Here is a 14,561-nt window from a genome sequence, read left to right as displayed (position 1 = left end):
ACGTTTTATACACAATTTTGTTAAAATGGGTAAGGGGCCCTGGCCAGTGTGGCTCAGTTGGTTAAGCATTGTCCCGTGCATCAAAAGGTTGCTGGTTCAATTCCCAGTTAGGGCATATGTCTGGGTTGCGGACTTGATCCCCAGTAGGGATGTGTTCAGGAGGCAACCATTGTTTCTCTCTCCCTCTCCCTTTCTCTTTAAAATCAATAAAAAAACATATTTAAAATGAGTAGAGGGGAGTGCCACATTATAAGATTGATTGGATATAGTCAACTAGAGACACTTTAACGTAAGTTTAGGTAGTGAGAATGCATTTATCCATCATTCATTTATTGCAGTAGGTGCTGTGATGTACTGCCCTCAATTCCATACTTGTCTGAGTGTTGGCTGTAACTAATGGGTTACAGCTGAGTGCTTCTTCAGGCCTTGCTGTGGCTGAAGGGAGCTGCCTCACCCAAAATGAATCCCCAACCCTCCCTGTCTGCTTGCAGTGTCTGGTCCATGTGGAACAATAAGGCCGAGCCCCATGGAATCTCCATCCAGAGCATCTTTGAAGGGACATCCTACTTCAATTGCATCTGAGTCACAGATCAACTCATCCCTTTGACCATTTCCACTCTCCTCACTTTATTGCTACTCTATTTATAGGGAGTAGTTTTGTTTTTATAAAGACTACTCCCTATAAACTTCCTGAGTACAAGTCTCTGCCTTAGAGTCTGCTTCCCAGGGACAATGACCTTATCCATGAAATAGTTTTGAGCACCTATCATGTGCCAAGCATGGTTTTAGACACTGGGAATATACTAGTGGTGAATAAGACAAAAGAGGTTCTTGCTCACATAGGCTTGCAATCTAGTGGTGTATATGTGTGTGTTTGTGTGTGTGTGTGCACGTGTGCATGTGTGTGTGCATGTGCCCATGTGTCTGACAAAATTTCAAATAGTGATAAATGCTATCAAGGACATAAAATAAGATAAAATGTTTGATTCTTGCTGGTGTGTGTTGTGTATCTGTGTGTGTGTGTGTGTGTGTGTGTGTGTGTGTTCATGTGTGTATATAGGATTCCAGGGAAGTCCACATTGAAGAAAGGATATTTCTGCTGAGAAGCCCGAATAGCAAGAAAGAGCTCGGAGTATCTAGGAAATGGTACTCAAAGCAGGTGCAAGAGGGACTTTGGTGACTCACATCTTGATTAGTAATGGGGATAAATGAAGAGAGCATTCCAGGACTGGGCTCCTGTCCCTCTCCCAACTTTATCCCTTCAAATCACAGCATTTCAGTCCCTTGGCTCACTTTCTATTCTTAAGTCCGCTTACTCTTGTCTTCAGGGCATCATGCTTGGAGTTCCCTCTGCCTGGATGCTCTTCTGACATCTCTATCCAAGTGTCTGTCTCATCCTCCCCATCTTTGCTCAAATGAGAGCACATCTAAAGAGGCCTTCCCTAACCCGCATCACATAGCCTTTATCACTCTGCTTATTTTATCGGTTTGTTTTGTTGTTCATCTCCTCTACTAGAATGTATGATGTGGGAAAGTAGATACTTTTTATATCTTAAAAAAAAACAATTCAGAAACTAGATACTGAATTACAGGTATTTTCCTGGACACTGGGGATATAAAACAATGAAGAAAACAGGTCAAAATCCTTACCCTCCTGGAATTCATGTTATAATGGGAAGAGATACAAGATAAAGGAGATAAGAAAAATAGCCTGGGGGAAGGTCAATTGGAAAAAAAAGTGGGGAGACATATGTACTACTATATGTAATACTTTATTTTATTATTTTTTAAATTTCTTTATTGATTAAGGTATCACATATTTGTCCTCATTCCCCCATTCCCATCCCACACCCTTCCCCACACATGCCCCCACCCCCTGTTATATGTAATACTTTAAACAATAAAAAAAGAAGAAAAACAATAAAAGCAATGCTTAAAATACATTTAAAAATAATAAAAAAGAAAAATAGCCTATATTAGATGATAATAAGTGCTATGAATAAATTAAAGCAGGGAAGAAGAATGGAGGCTTAATTGAAGGGGGTTGTAATTTTAAATAGGAGGGAAGTCAGGGATGGCTTCCCTAAGGAGGCGGCGTTTGAGCAGAGGCTTGAAGCATGGCAGGAGGCATGGCAGGAAGCCATCCGGTGAGGAGGGAGTTCTGTATGCAAAGGAAACTTGATATGGACCCTAAGCAGCATACACTTCAATCTATGGAAGGCTAATTTTCTTCATCCTTGCTCCCCGTGTTGTGACTCATGGCTTACAAGATCAGTGGAAGTTCCAAAAGAAAATTCGATTCCCTCTGAGAGTCAGCTGACTTCACTGTTCAGGATGGAAAGTCAGTTCTCCATCCCGAGACTTGTAGATGTTCACCCTTTGCAGGTTGTTGGTTCTAAGGGGATCTCGGGAAAAGTGTTTTGTCTTGTTTCTACCTGCTTTTAGACAATAATTCCCTTCACATAGAATTCTTAATGACACAATCTCAAAAAGCTCAACATTCTTTTTAACATTGTAAAATTAATTGCTCACTATGTAATATAAAATATAGTCTTGCTGAAACCGGTTTGGCTCAGTGGATAGAGTGTCAGCCTGCGGACTGAAAGGTCCCGGGTTCGATTCCAGTCAAGGGCACGTACCTTGGTTGTGGGCACATCCCCAGTAGGAGGTGTGCAGGAGGCAGCTGATCGATGTTTCTCATCGATGTTTCTAACTTTCTATCCCTCTCCCTTCCTCTCGGTAAAAAATCAATAAAATATATTCTTAAAAAATTCAGTCTTTCTCCTTCTCTCTCAACCACTAGGTATTTCTGAGAGAATTTATTAGTGGAAAGCAAACAGAATAATAAATGACACTACCAAACTTTATAGATGTTGTTAATCTTCCTATTCAACTTCCCAGTCAGTGGCTAGGAGATATAATTGCTTCTGATTAAAAAGTTTGACTTTTTCACTTTTAGCCAGTTTGGTAAAGTAGATATGGAGAGTTCTGAAATTCTTGTCACATGAAAATTATGGGAGGAACAGCAGAGAGAACCAAGAGAAGTCTCCAAGGACTTTCTTCAAGTATTAGAAGGACTTTTCTTGGGATGATTCTACATTTTTTCTATATTCCATGGGGAATGCTGAGTTAGAACGAAGTTTTGGAATCTTTGCCCAACCAGATTTTAGCTAAACATCGGAGAATCATTTTAAAAGTCCAAACATTCCGATAGAATTGCTTGCCTCTGAATTTCCCACTGCTGAAAAGCATTCAAGCGGAGACTGATGGAATCTATTGGCAATGTGAACGAAGTGTTTCTGCATTCGATGTTGAGTTGAGTTGGATGAACTCTAGGGTCCTGTTTATGCTAAGCTTTTGTGATTCTATGGCATGAGATAAAGACCGAGACTCTATTTATGAATAGGAATTCACAGGATAGGACTGATGGTCTTGCCAGTTTCTTTTTTTGTGTGGAAAGACCTCAAGTTACTGAAAGATGAAGTGGCAAGACAAATGGAACAATATCCCTTTGACACGTGCTTCAGACACTGACCATGTGTCCGTCTGTGGTGTGAAGACTGTGGGATTCCCCAAGCAGCAGGGGACCCCATAGGGCAGTAAGGCTTCAGCAGTCTCACGTCGCTGCTGCCTCTGGTACTGCATTTCTTTGCATGACAGCAAAATGACTTCACTGCAAACGTGTGGAAAGACTAGCACCCCCAAAAGCAAGATTCCCAACTGCCTATCTTTACAGCTTTTATATTTTATTATCACAAATTTGACTTTATAGAAAAACAATCTCATAAACTTCAATTGACAGAGGGATAGAGTTGTGGAGTGGAAAGAGCCTTAGAGCTTTAATCTTTGCTCTTCCATTGTAGTGTATCCATTACTGTTAACTCAGTCTGCTTCCCCTTCTCCATAACAATGAGGTTGGGCTTGCTTTGGTTGATGGAATATGGACGTGGAATATGTCATTTCTGGGCAGAAGCTTTTAAAAGCCAGTTTCTTCACTCTGTTCTCTTTTCCTTCAGCCACAACTCTATGCAGTGGTTCCGAGGTGTTGCTTTATCCGCGTGGGTTACAGAATGAAGCTGATCCAGAGAAGAGCCACAGTTGGCTGTGATGATCATGTTGCAAGAGTGAAGAAACATCCTTTGTGGTAAGCCACTGAGATTTGGGGGATTATTTGTTATTGCGGCATAACTGAGAGCATCTTGACTGCTATAGAAACATATTAGCTTGGTAGTAGCTAAGAGATAATGTAAGTCTATTAATTATCATGATAATCATAATTATACTAAGAGCTAATATGAATTGGTACTTTTTATGTGCAAGACATTGTGTTCAGCACTTTATTTTTCACAGTCATTTGATGGAATATGTATTAACTATATATATATATATATATATATATATATATATATATATATATATATATATTTTTTTTTTTTTTTTTTTTGAATTTTTATAAGAGTTTATTTGAGCCATACTGATGACCTAAGTGGAACAAGATTTCAAATACTCCCAAAAATAACAAAAGAAGTTTTGCAGTTTCTTTTATGCATTTGTAATTAAGGAAAGAATGTAAGGAAGATTGGAGAGAGTAAGGTGGGGATTGGATTATAGGATGGTTAATAAGATGACTGCTCTCTTAAGGGTTAATTCCTTACTTCTGGCATTTCAAAGGTGTGGTAACCTAGATGCATAAGAACAATGGGCAAGGCTGCCTTAAAACTTTTTACTAAAGAAGTTATAGGCCTGAGTTATGACCACCGACCATGACTTTCCCGGTTAGGAATTTATGATCTTTACTCTGTGAAGTTACTTTTCATAGAACCTCCTTTTGGTCTTAAATCAATCTGAAAGATGCATCGATGACCACTTTTTGCTTAGGTAGTGTGGTCTGACAGCACTAGGAAGGCTCATTCCTAGGAAGTCTCAGTTCTTGACATTGTCTTGACCACTGGGAATAGGGCAATACTGTAATCATGGAATCTGTGTTGAGGCAGGATTTTTCCCCAAAAAAGGGAAGGGCAGGTATATAGCAGGCAGTGAGGTGTTATGGCCTTTATTGTGAAAAAACACTCTGGACCATTTCTGTTCTGTGAACTATCATGATCTGAGTTTTTCCTTCTCATCCTTCTGTATTTGGTATTTAGTATAACATTTACATGAGCTGTGAAAAAAGTATTAACAGATATCTTATACATGTTCAGTAATCATAAACAGTTGGACTATATAAAAAAGCCCAAAGAACAAGTATAACTATTATTATGACTAATATCATTAGCAGAAAGTTAAAGACAAAACAAAATGGATTCTGATTTCAATATCAATCTGTAGGTGTACAGGCCTTGTCGATGTCTTGGGATAGCTGTCTACCTTTGTTGTCAGTGGCTCCTCATCCTCAAGGAGTCTTTGACATCCACAGAAAGGGGTAGGTGTCCATTCACAGCTAGGTGCCTGATAAGATCCTTTCCAACGAGGTTAGAGTGTATCTTTTATTAGATGTCCTTTCCAATAAACAATAACTCTAGGTCAGTGGTTCTCAACCTTTCTAATGCCGCGACCCTTTAATACAGTTCCTCATGTTGTGGTGACCCCCAACCATAAAATTATTTTCGTTGCTACTTCATAACTGTAATTTTGCTACTATTATGAATCATAATGTAAATATCTGTGTTTTCTGATCATCTTAGGCGACCCTGCTAGCGATTCTCAACCTGTGGGTCGCGACTCACAGGTTGAGAACCGCTGCTGTAGAGCCTAAGACCATTGGAAAACACAGATATTTACATTATGATTCATAACAGTAGCAAAATTGCAGTTATGAAGTAACAACGAAAATAATTTTATGGTTGGGGGTCACCACAACATGAGGAACTGTATTAAAGGGTCGCGGCATTAGAAAGGTTGAGAACCACTGCTCTAGGTGGTAGTCAATGATCTTTAAAGTCTACATCTTCTGGGATCCCGCCAAATTCACCTGATGTGAAGCAAGTTGCCAGTGGGGCACAATGGGACCTTGTGTGCACCTAGCACTGGGTCAAGGTCCATGGGGTGGCCCTGGGTAGCTTCCTCAGATTCCTGAAAGCTACTAAGTAAATGTTGACCCTAAACCTGTGGAGAATTTTTATAAGAGTTTATTTGAGCCAAACGATGACACATGCTGGGGAGCAAGACCTCAAATGCTCCCCATTATATATATATATTTATAGATGAGAAAACTGAGGCAGAGAGTTCAAGTAACGTGCTGAAGGTCACATAGCTAGTGAGTGACAGAGCTAGGGTTTGATCTTGGTCATGACCAAGTCTGGAAGCCAGCAGTTTCTCTGAGTTGTTCCTTGAGTTGTCATTCTTCTTTGCTCCAATTCTCAAACGTCTCATCTATAAAATGAGGATAGCAATACCCTTCTCTTGACGCTGTTTTGAGGAAAGACCCAGTGAGAGAAAGGGCTTTCTATTTTTTCTCTGCTTCCCAGGATCATGGAGGCAGAACCTCAGAAAGATCCCAGAAGGTGTTTGCCCGTGGGGCATTTAAACGAATAGTAAGTTCCCCTTGTTTGACCTCTTTGGCCATACTCCAAAGCAAGGATTCAGAATGATTTGGTCACATACCCGTCAGGCTGTGATCAGCCACAGCGGCTCCAGAATGGCTGTGGTAAGATGAAAGGCTAGGACGGAAGCTTAACTATGACAAGGCCTTGAGAAAAGTGGCATAGTGTCAGTGTTGTTGGGATGGTTAGGCAAAAAGGGACCAAAGAAATTTGTCTCCCTTTTTGGATCTGAATGAAAACACAAAGTACACAGGGAAAGTTCTCCAGAAAATCCGACAAACAACTTGGTTTGGTTGGTTCATGAAACAGTAGGTGGATTGGAGAATGTCATAACAAACCACAAAATGACCACAGAAATAACTGTGTATAGCTTTTAGCCAGATTGTTGAGATATCAGCTGTTCTTTCTGAAACAGTCTGAAAAATACTACACCCTACTTAGGAATTTTTAAAGCCCCAGGGAGAAAATTGAGAGGCCACTATTTTTTGTCCCAGCAACTCTTATGTTCCTTCTATTTAAAACTAACAGCATCTGTCCTCACAAAACTGGCCATCTCCTTGGTTTTCTTCTGTAGAATTACTATGTACTGTATATATGGAGTTTGGTGTGCCCACAATGTAAATGAGATAGACCTTTCTAGAAGGAGTTTATAATAATTTGATGATTAATCCCATTTACTTCAGATTTTTTGAAGGGGAGGTATTATTAGTAGATTGGGTTCAAAGTAAGCCAGATATAGCTATACATATAAAAAGCTAATATGCAAAGTGTCCCCTCGGGAGTTTGACTAGGAGACTAGGAGTGCGATCGCTTGCTATAATGGGCGCTGACCATGAGGGGGCGGCACAGAATGAAGGAAGTCCCCAGCCAGCAACTGGAAGGCCCTGATTGGCCCTGATTGCTGGCCAGGCCAAGGGACCCTATCCATGCATGAATTTTGGGCACCAGGCCTCTAGTATATTTATGTAATGTGTGTGTGTGTCTGTGTGTGTGTGTGTATGTGTGTGTGTGTGTTATAATAATAGCCATCCTAGTGGATATGGGGTGGTATGACATAGTGGTTTTGATTTACAATTCTCTAATTATTAGTGATGTTGAATATGTTTTTATATACTTATTGACCATTTGTATAACTTCCTTTGGAGAAATGTCTATTCAAGTCCATTGCCCATTTTAAAATTGATATATTTGTTGTTTGTTGTTGAATTGTAGGACTTTTAATATATTCTGTTTATTAATCCCTTATCAGGTCTATTATTTACAGATGTTTTCTTCCATTCTGTGGGCTGCCTATTCACTCTATTGATAGTGACCTTCTTGTGCAAAAGTTTTAAATTTTTATATAGTCCAATTTATCTATGTTTTTCTTATGTTGCCTTTGCTTTTGGTATCAGGTTCAAGAAATCATTGCCAAATCCAATTTTATGAAGCTTTTCCCCCTATGTTTTCTTCTAAGAGTTTTATAATTTTAGCTCTTACTTTTAGGTCTTGGATCTATTTTGAATTAACTTTTGTATCACCTTCTTTTAAAAGAGAAAGAGCACTACATTATATAGATGTCACTTGCTATGTTTAAGGCCTAGTGTCTGGCACTGTGTGGGACAGATAAATGGAACATTCTGACCTCAGAAATTTAAGGATGCAGAATAGCCATGGTATGAAGCAGGAAGTGGCCTGCTAAGTTTTCTCTGAGTTCTATCTCTGCACAGGGACATCAAGTTTTATAGTGTAGTTTGTGCAAATCTTAGTTCAATGACTGCCCAGGAGAAGGTTACCAAAAGGATAAGGTGACAAAGGTATGATGAATGACAGAGCAAAGTCCCTGCTCAGACACCATTGTGCAGAAGGAGCTGCTTATTGGGATTTATTTCCTTGAGGTGCCAGGACTAACCATAACTGTCAGTTACCATGTCCTGTTTAAGCATTATACAGTATACCCAAAGGGGTTATTTTAATTCCAAATTTTAAAAAGTGACTGAAAAAGGTTTGTTGAGAAATCTATATACAATGTAGGAACACAGACATATAGTATATATAGCTTCAGAGTAGTCACTTCTTAGTGAAGAGTGGCTAACGAAAATGTCTGCACTACTTTTGTCTGAATCCTCTTCTGGAGGCCCTGGTTGGTTCTATGATTTGCTTCTTGGTGTTAAGACATGTCAGTTCATGCCAATCATTACCTTGGCTCAGAACAGCTAAACACATTCATTACAGAGAATTTTTAGTCTCTTAACATTTTTTGGCATTCAAAGAATAAACAAAATTAAAAAAAGATTTTAAATTAATTTTTAGAGAGAGAGAGAGAGAGGGAAGGAGGGAGGGAGGGAGGGAGGGGAGAGAGAGAGAGAGAGAGAAACATTAATGTGAGAGCAAAATATCAATCAGCTGCCTCTTACACACCCCTTACCTGGGATCAAACCCTTAACCCAGGCGTGTGCCCTGACCAGGAATTGAACCGGCAACCTTTTAGTGCATGGGATGATGCCCAACCAGTTGAGCCACACCAGCCAGGGCATAAATTTTTTTATCATAACATTAACCCTTTTTATTTTACCTATAGGTCTTTTCACTAACTCAAATTATTTGTGTATTCATTGCACACCTAAATTTAAGTGCCATGAAAGCTTCTGTATCTCTACTACTTAGAACCTTACCTGGCACATAGTAGGCACTCATTAAACATTTGTAAAATAAATGAATGTATTGATAGGTTTTAGTTATTTTTTGTTCCTGTTTGATACTGCACAGATCTCTGCAAATTAGAATTTCTGAGTGTACAATGTTGTTCTAAATTTTTACTCTCAAATAGCTTCTAAAAATGTATTCTCTGTGTCCCTCTGTGGGAGGGTTTTTCTATTTCCCTGGTTTTGATAGGAGGGAAATAATTTGTGAGTTGAGCACTCCTAAAGAGGCTTGCTGCTGTTCAGACATGTAATCCCTCTCTGGGCACTTCCTGTGCCACACCATTAAGTGTCTAGCCTTGACCACACAGTTGGATTCTTTCACATGTTCTCTGAAGTTATATGGTTTAGTTCCTTATTTCTTCCTGTCAGCATATATTACAGAGCAGACTGCCTTCTCTGCCAATAACCAACACCTATGTAACCTGGGCAAGTTATAAAATTTCTTTGTGCTTTATTTTTCTTATATGCAAAATGGGGATAGTAATCTACACTAGTTAAAAAGAAAGATGCAAATTGACCATACCTTTGAGATGTCCACCAGCCAAACAGGAGTGAGTATGCAAATTAACCCAACAAAGATGGAGGGTTAATTTGCATACACAGGCACCGAATGGCTGGGGTTGTGGTCGCCATGGTGACAACACAGGAGTTCTGCACGACCCCAGCCGCTTCGGGCCTCTGGGCAGCGTGGGAAGGCGCCAGGGGAAGGAAGGCCCATTCTTGCATGAATCTTCATGCATCAGGCCTCTAGTAGTATCAATAATTAAAATTGTTTGGGTCAGGCCCTGTTCTAAGCATTTTACATCCAATAGACTTTATTCTTCAATAACAATCCTATAAAATAAGTACTATCATTATTCTCATTTTATAAGAAAGGAAATTGAAGTACAGAAAGGATAAGTGCTTCATCCAAGGTCTCACAGATGGTAAGTGCTGGAGCTGAAATTAAAGTCCACGTAGTTAGACTCTAGAACTAGCACATTAGGGCATATTTCCCTCATCAAGGGGTTATTAAGAGGATAAGAGATGAAAATTTAAAGTGCTCAGCAGAGTGTCTGGACTAGAATCAGCACTTTGTGGATGTTGATTGTTCTTTTTGTTAATAGCTCATCTCCTTCTGTGACAAATGCAAGGTAGGCCTTCTGAAGACCAAACACCAGTTGAAGACTACAAAGAGATAAAAGTGGATAAAGAGGGAATAAGGAGATTTAAATTGGTAGTGCTTTTTTTTTTATTGTTGACTCTATTATAGATGTCTCCCTTTATCTCCCCCTTTGTCTGCCTCTACCCTGCCCCTACACCCTCTAGGCCTTCACCATATTATTGTCTGTGTCCAGGGGTTGTGATATATGCATATATATTCTTTGGTTGATCTCTTCCTGTACTCCCCTACCTTCTTTCCCTCTGAAATCTATCAGCCTGTTTAATTTATCCATGCCTCTAGTCCTGTTTTGTTCATCAGTTTATTTTGTTCATTAGATTCCACATATAAGTGAGATCATGTGATATTTGTCTTTATCTGACTGGCTTATTTGCTTAGCATAATAATCTCCAGGTCTGCCCTGCCAGAGTGGCTCAGTGTTTGAACATAGACCTCAGTGGTTGAGCATGAACCAGGTTCGATTCACTGTTCAATTCAGGGTCAGGACATATGCCAAGGTCGGGGGCTCAATCCTCAGTAGGGAGCATGCAGGACGCAGCTGATCAGTGATTCTCTCTCATCACTGATATTTCTCTCTCTCTCTCCTTCTCCCTTACTCTCTGAAATCAATAAAAATATATTTTAAAAAAATCTCCAGGTTCATCTACACTAAAGTTCTTACAAAGGGTAAGAACTTTATTTTATTTTTTTACAGCTGCATAGTATTCCATTGTGTATATGTACCACAGCTTTTGGGAGTACTTGTAATGGCAGGGTAAATCCTGAGTAGGGAGTAGAAGATCTAAATCAATCCATTTCTTATATGGTAAAGAAGCAGAGAAGTTTAAGAACTTTGAGAAAAGTCTGTGGAGGCAATGGCAGTTCTGCTTGTTATGCCATTAAAGGAAGGAGGAGGATGCCTGAAAAAGGGGGAGTGACCCCACCCTCTGTTCCAAACACATCAGTTTCGGGAAGAGGAGATATCCATGACAGAAGTGCCGGATGAGTGGGGAGTGAGGACAGGAAGGAGAGTTGTTCTTATCCTTGAATAAAAAATCCCAGTTTGTCATCCTCTGTGTGTCTGTTGCATCCTGAAGGTATGTACATTTTTTGAAATTTCAGCAGGAAGATGAATGGAGGTGATTTCAATAAGGGAGAGGCAACCTACTGGTGTTAAATAGATAAAAGAGTAAGAGATGGTACTTTTCAGAAAGCAAGGAACTATATTAAAAGAGTTATAGGATCCTTCCCATATATTAGGGAAAAAATGCACATTGCTGATAAGGTTGAGAGCCTAGGAGATGTTACACACACAAACATACAAAATAAATTACTTCAAAACTTTTTGACTTAAGAACATCTGAATGAAGACATCTAGCCTTACATAAAATTCCCCAGAGCTAGGAAATTTGTCCTTAGGAAGAGTAGAAGAGAAAGTTAACTTGACAAAAATCTAAACAACCAAAAAAATACCACTAAGAAATATGAAGTAAAAGAGAAACAGTGTCTAAGTTTGGGAGATGGGATGGGATGACATTGAAATGCTAAGCTTTGTGATCTCACATCACCACCCCACTTCTTAGGAAACTAGAATTTTTCTTGGACAAATATTTCATCAAATGATTCATCTGTCAATTCACAGAGGAATGTAAGTCATGACAAGGAAGAAAATGGGACATCAAGGTGGTCATAACAGCAGAAAGTGAGAAAAAAGCCTTCCATCTTCTGCTTTAGACCAAGCAGGCTTCTTCAGCTCTATGTGCATATGAATCATCCTAGCAGCTTGTTACAGTGCAGGTTCTGATTCATTCAATGGTGGTGGTGATATTCTGATTCATTGTGTGTGTGTGTGTGTGTGTGTGTGTGTGTGTGTGTGTGTGTGTGTTGGGGGGGTAGGACCTGAGATTCTGCATTTCTAACAGGCTACCAAGTGATGGAGGAGATCCTGGTGTACGGGCTTCACTTTGAATAGTAAGGGTAGACCATATGATACCAGTGGTGACAATTAAGAAAACATGTACAAATTTGGGGAGAATGTAAGAGACTTAGTGTTTTGTGTGTGAGACCCAGAGAAGTAGATAGGAAGAGGGGGAGAGGGAGAGAGGCAGGGAGGGAAGGAGGGAGAGAGAGAGAGAGAGACTAAGATAAAGTTGATCTCTTTTCAGGGCAGCTTTGGGATTTTAATGTGAGAATACAAATAGGAAGGATGGGAAGAGTGAGAACATGGTAGCAATTAGAAAATGAGACTAGTACCCTAAGCTTAGTGTCTCTATGCCCCATTCTTAATGGATATCCTTCCAGTATTCTCTGTTCTTTCTAATTTCATGGATGTGTACAAAGTGGGTCAATTTTGTTCTTTTCAGCCTTTTTAACACCTAACCCTAACTCAGAGTTTGGCATGCAGTAGGTTCTCAACGAATATTTTGAATGAACATGTTAAAAAGTGTAAATGATCATACATCCTAGATTTTCTGGGCCTTAGGTCTTTCAAACCAGCTATAAACCCAAATGGTTTGGAAAATCTGGTTCTGGAGCCATTGGAAAGTATTAACAGGATAGGTTGAGGGCTAAAGGAGGGGGAAGAAATGAGTGGACACAATTGGTCAAATGTAAGCAATTTAAGATAGGAGACAAAAATGGATTCAGCCAAAATATGTAGGAGGAAACTACCTTATAATATGAATAATGCCATTTTCTTAAATACCTCATATACGCTAGATATGGTTATAGTATATTTAGTCTCATCTTATTGAATTTTCACAAAAATGTTATTAGGTGTATATTAGGTGATAGAAACTGTGGTAACAGAAGGTAACATTTGCACAGGTCACTTGGCAATAAAGTGGTGAAGCAGATTTACATTCAGTAGCCAAGTATAGATGCCTTGGACACTTGCCCTTATGATCTGCCATCAATGCAATCCAATGCCCAGTGTCTGCCTTCTCCAATAACCTGTAAACCCCACGAGAGCGTCGATTCCATTCTTAGCTGTGTCCCCAGCACCCAGCATATTTTTTCATCTATAGGTACTCAAAAATAATTGTCAAATGAGTGGTCAGCCCAATTTGGAATGACACCTCCTTTCTATTGATTGCATTATATAACCTGTAGAATACAAAAAAAAAGAAGCTTTGCCCAAAGAAAAGTGTTTCCTTGCTCTCAGCTTTGAGATCTGTTTCTGGGAACTCCTGCATTAGGTTTGAACAATGCTTCTCAACATTTTTTTCCAGCAGCCTTCCCCTGATCACCACTCAAAGAGCCTTTTAAGTTGTTTTTTACTAAAAGCCTCCTCTATGAATTTTAATACCATAGTTATATTATATATCTGATATGTATTGTGTGTATTTCTGTGTTTTATACATAATATGGGTAAGATCTTTTTCCCTGCTCCCCTGTCCCAAGAACCAATATTGGTCCCTTAGGAAAATGTACGAGTGAGAAGGATTGCACATCAGAGAAAAACTAGGAAAGCACTCAAAATATGTTTTACGTTCATTCAGTCGAGTTGCAGTGACGCAGCAGTGATGCCGCAGAGATGGCCAGTTACATCCCCAATCCATCCTCTTCTTAGCGAATCAATTGCTAAGCACAACCATCAAATTGAGGGATTATATTCCCTAGCTTTGTTCCACACTTTCCTTTTGGCTAGGTGAACACCATGACACTGAATTAAAGGACTATATTTCGTAGCCTTCCTTATAGACTCCTTTGGCCACCTTACCAAGTTATAGCCAATGAGCCACGAACAATGAGAGACAAATAATGTGTATATTAAACTACTATATTTTGAAAGTCTAAGTTATAGCTGAACCTAACATTAATGGATACAAATCTCATTTTCATTATATCTTAAATTATTAATTCTGTATAATAAATTTACATTTATCAGGCCCCACTCCTTATACATTTTTAAGGATTTCTTCCTATGCCCTTCTTTTGTATCCACCTCCATCATTTTAATGACTTGCATTAAACATTTGTGTAGAGGTGCAGACAAAAAAAGCAATGATACTTTGTATGTATAATATATACTGCAATCATGATGACTACAGTGGAAGTCCACTAATTTTGAATTTATGACTTATGGTCTATGTATAATTAAATTTTGAATAAGGGGAGTTTTCAATTAAGGGAGGATTATTGAAGACTGTAATAATGAGGGAGAGAGAGAAAAAGGAGGAGGAATGATAAGAT

The sequence above is a fragment of the Cnephaeus nilssonii genome, assembly GCF_951640355.1.
Source record: "Cnephaeus nilssonii genome assembly, chromosome: 14".
Lineage (NCBI taxonomy): Eukaryota > Metazoa > Chordata > Mammalia > Chiroptera > Vespertilionidae > Cnephaeus > Cnephaeus nilssonii.
The sequence above is the reverse complement of the archived record's forward strand: the minus strand, read 5'-3'. Positions refer to the sequence as shown.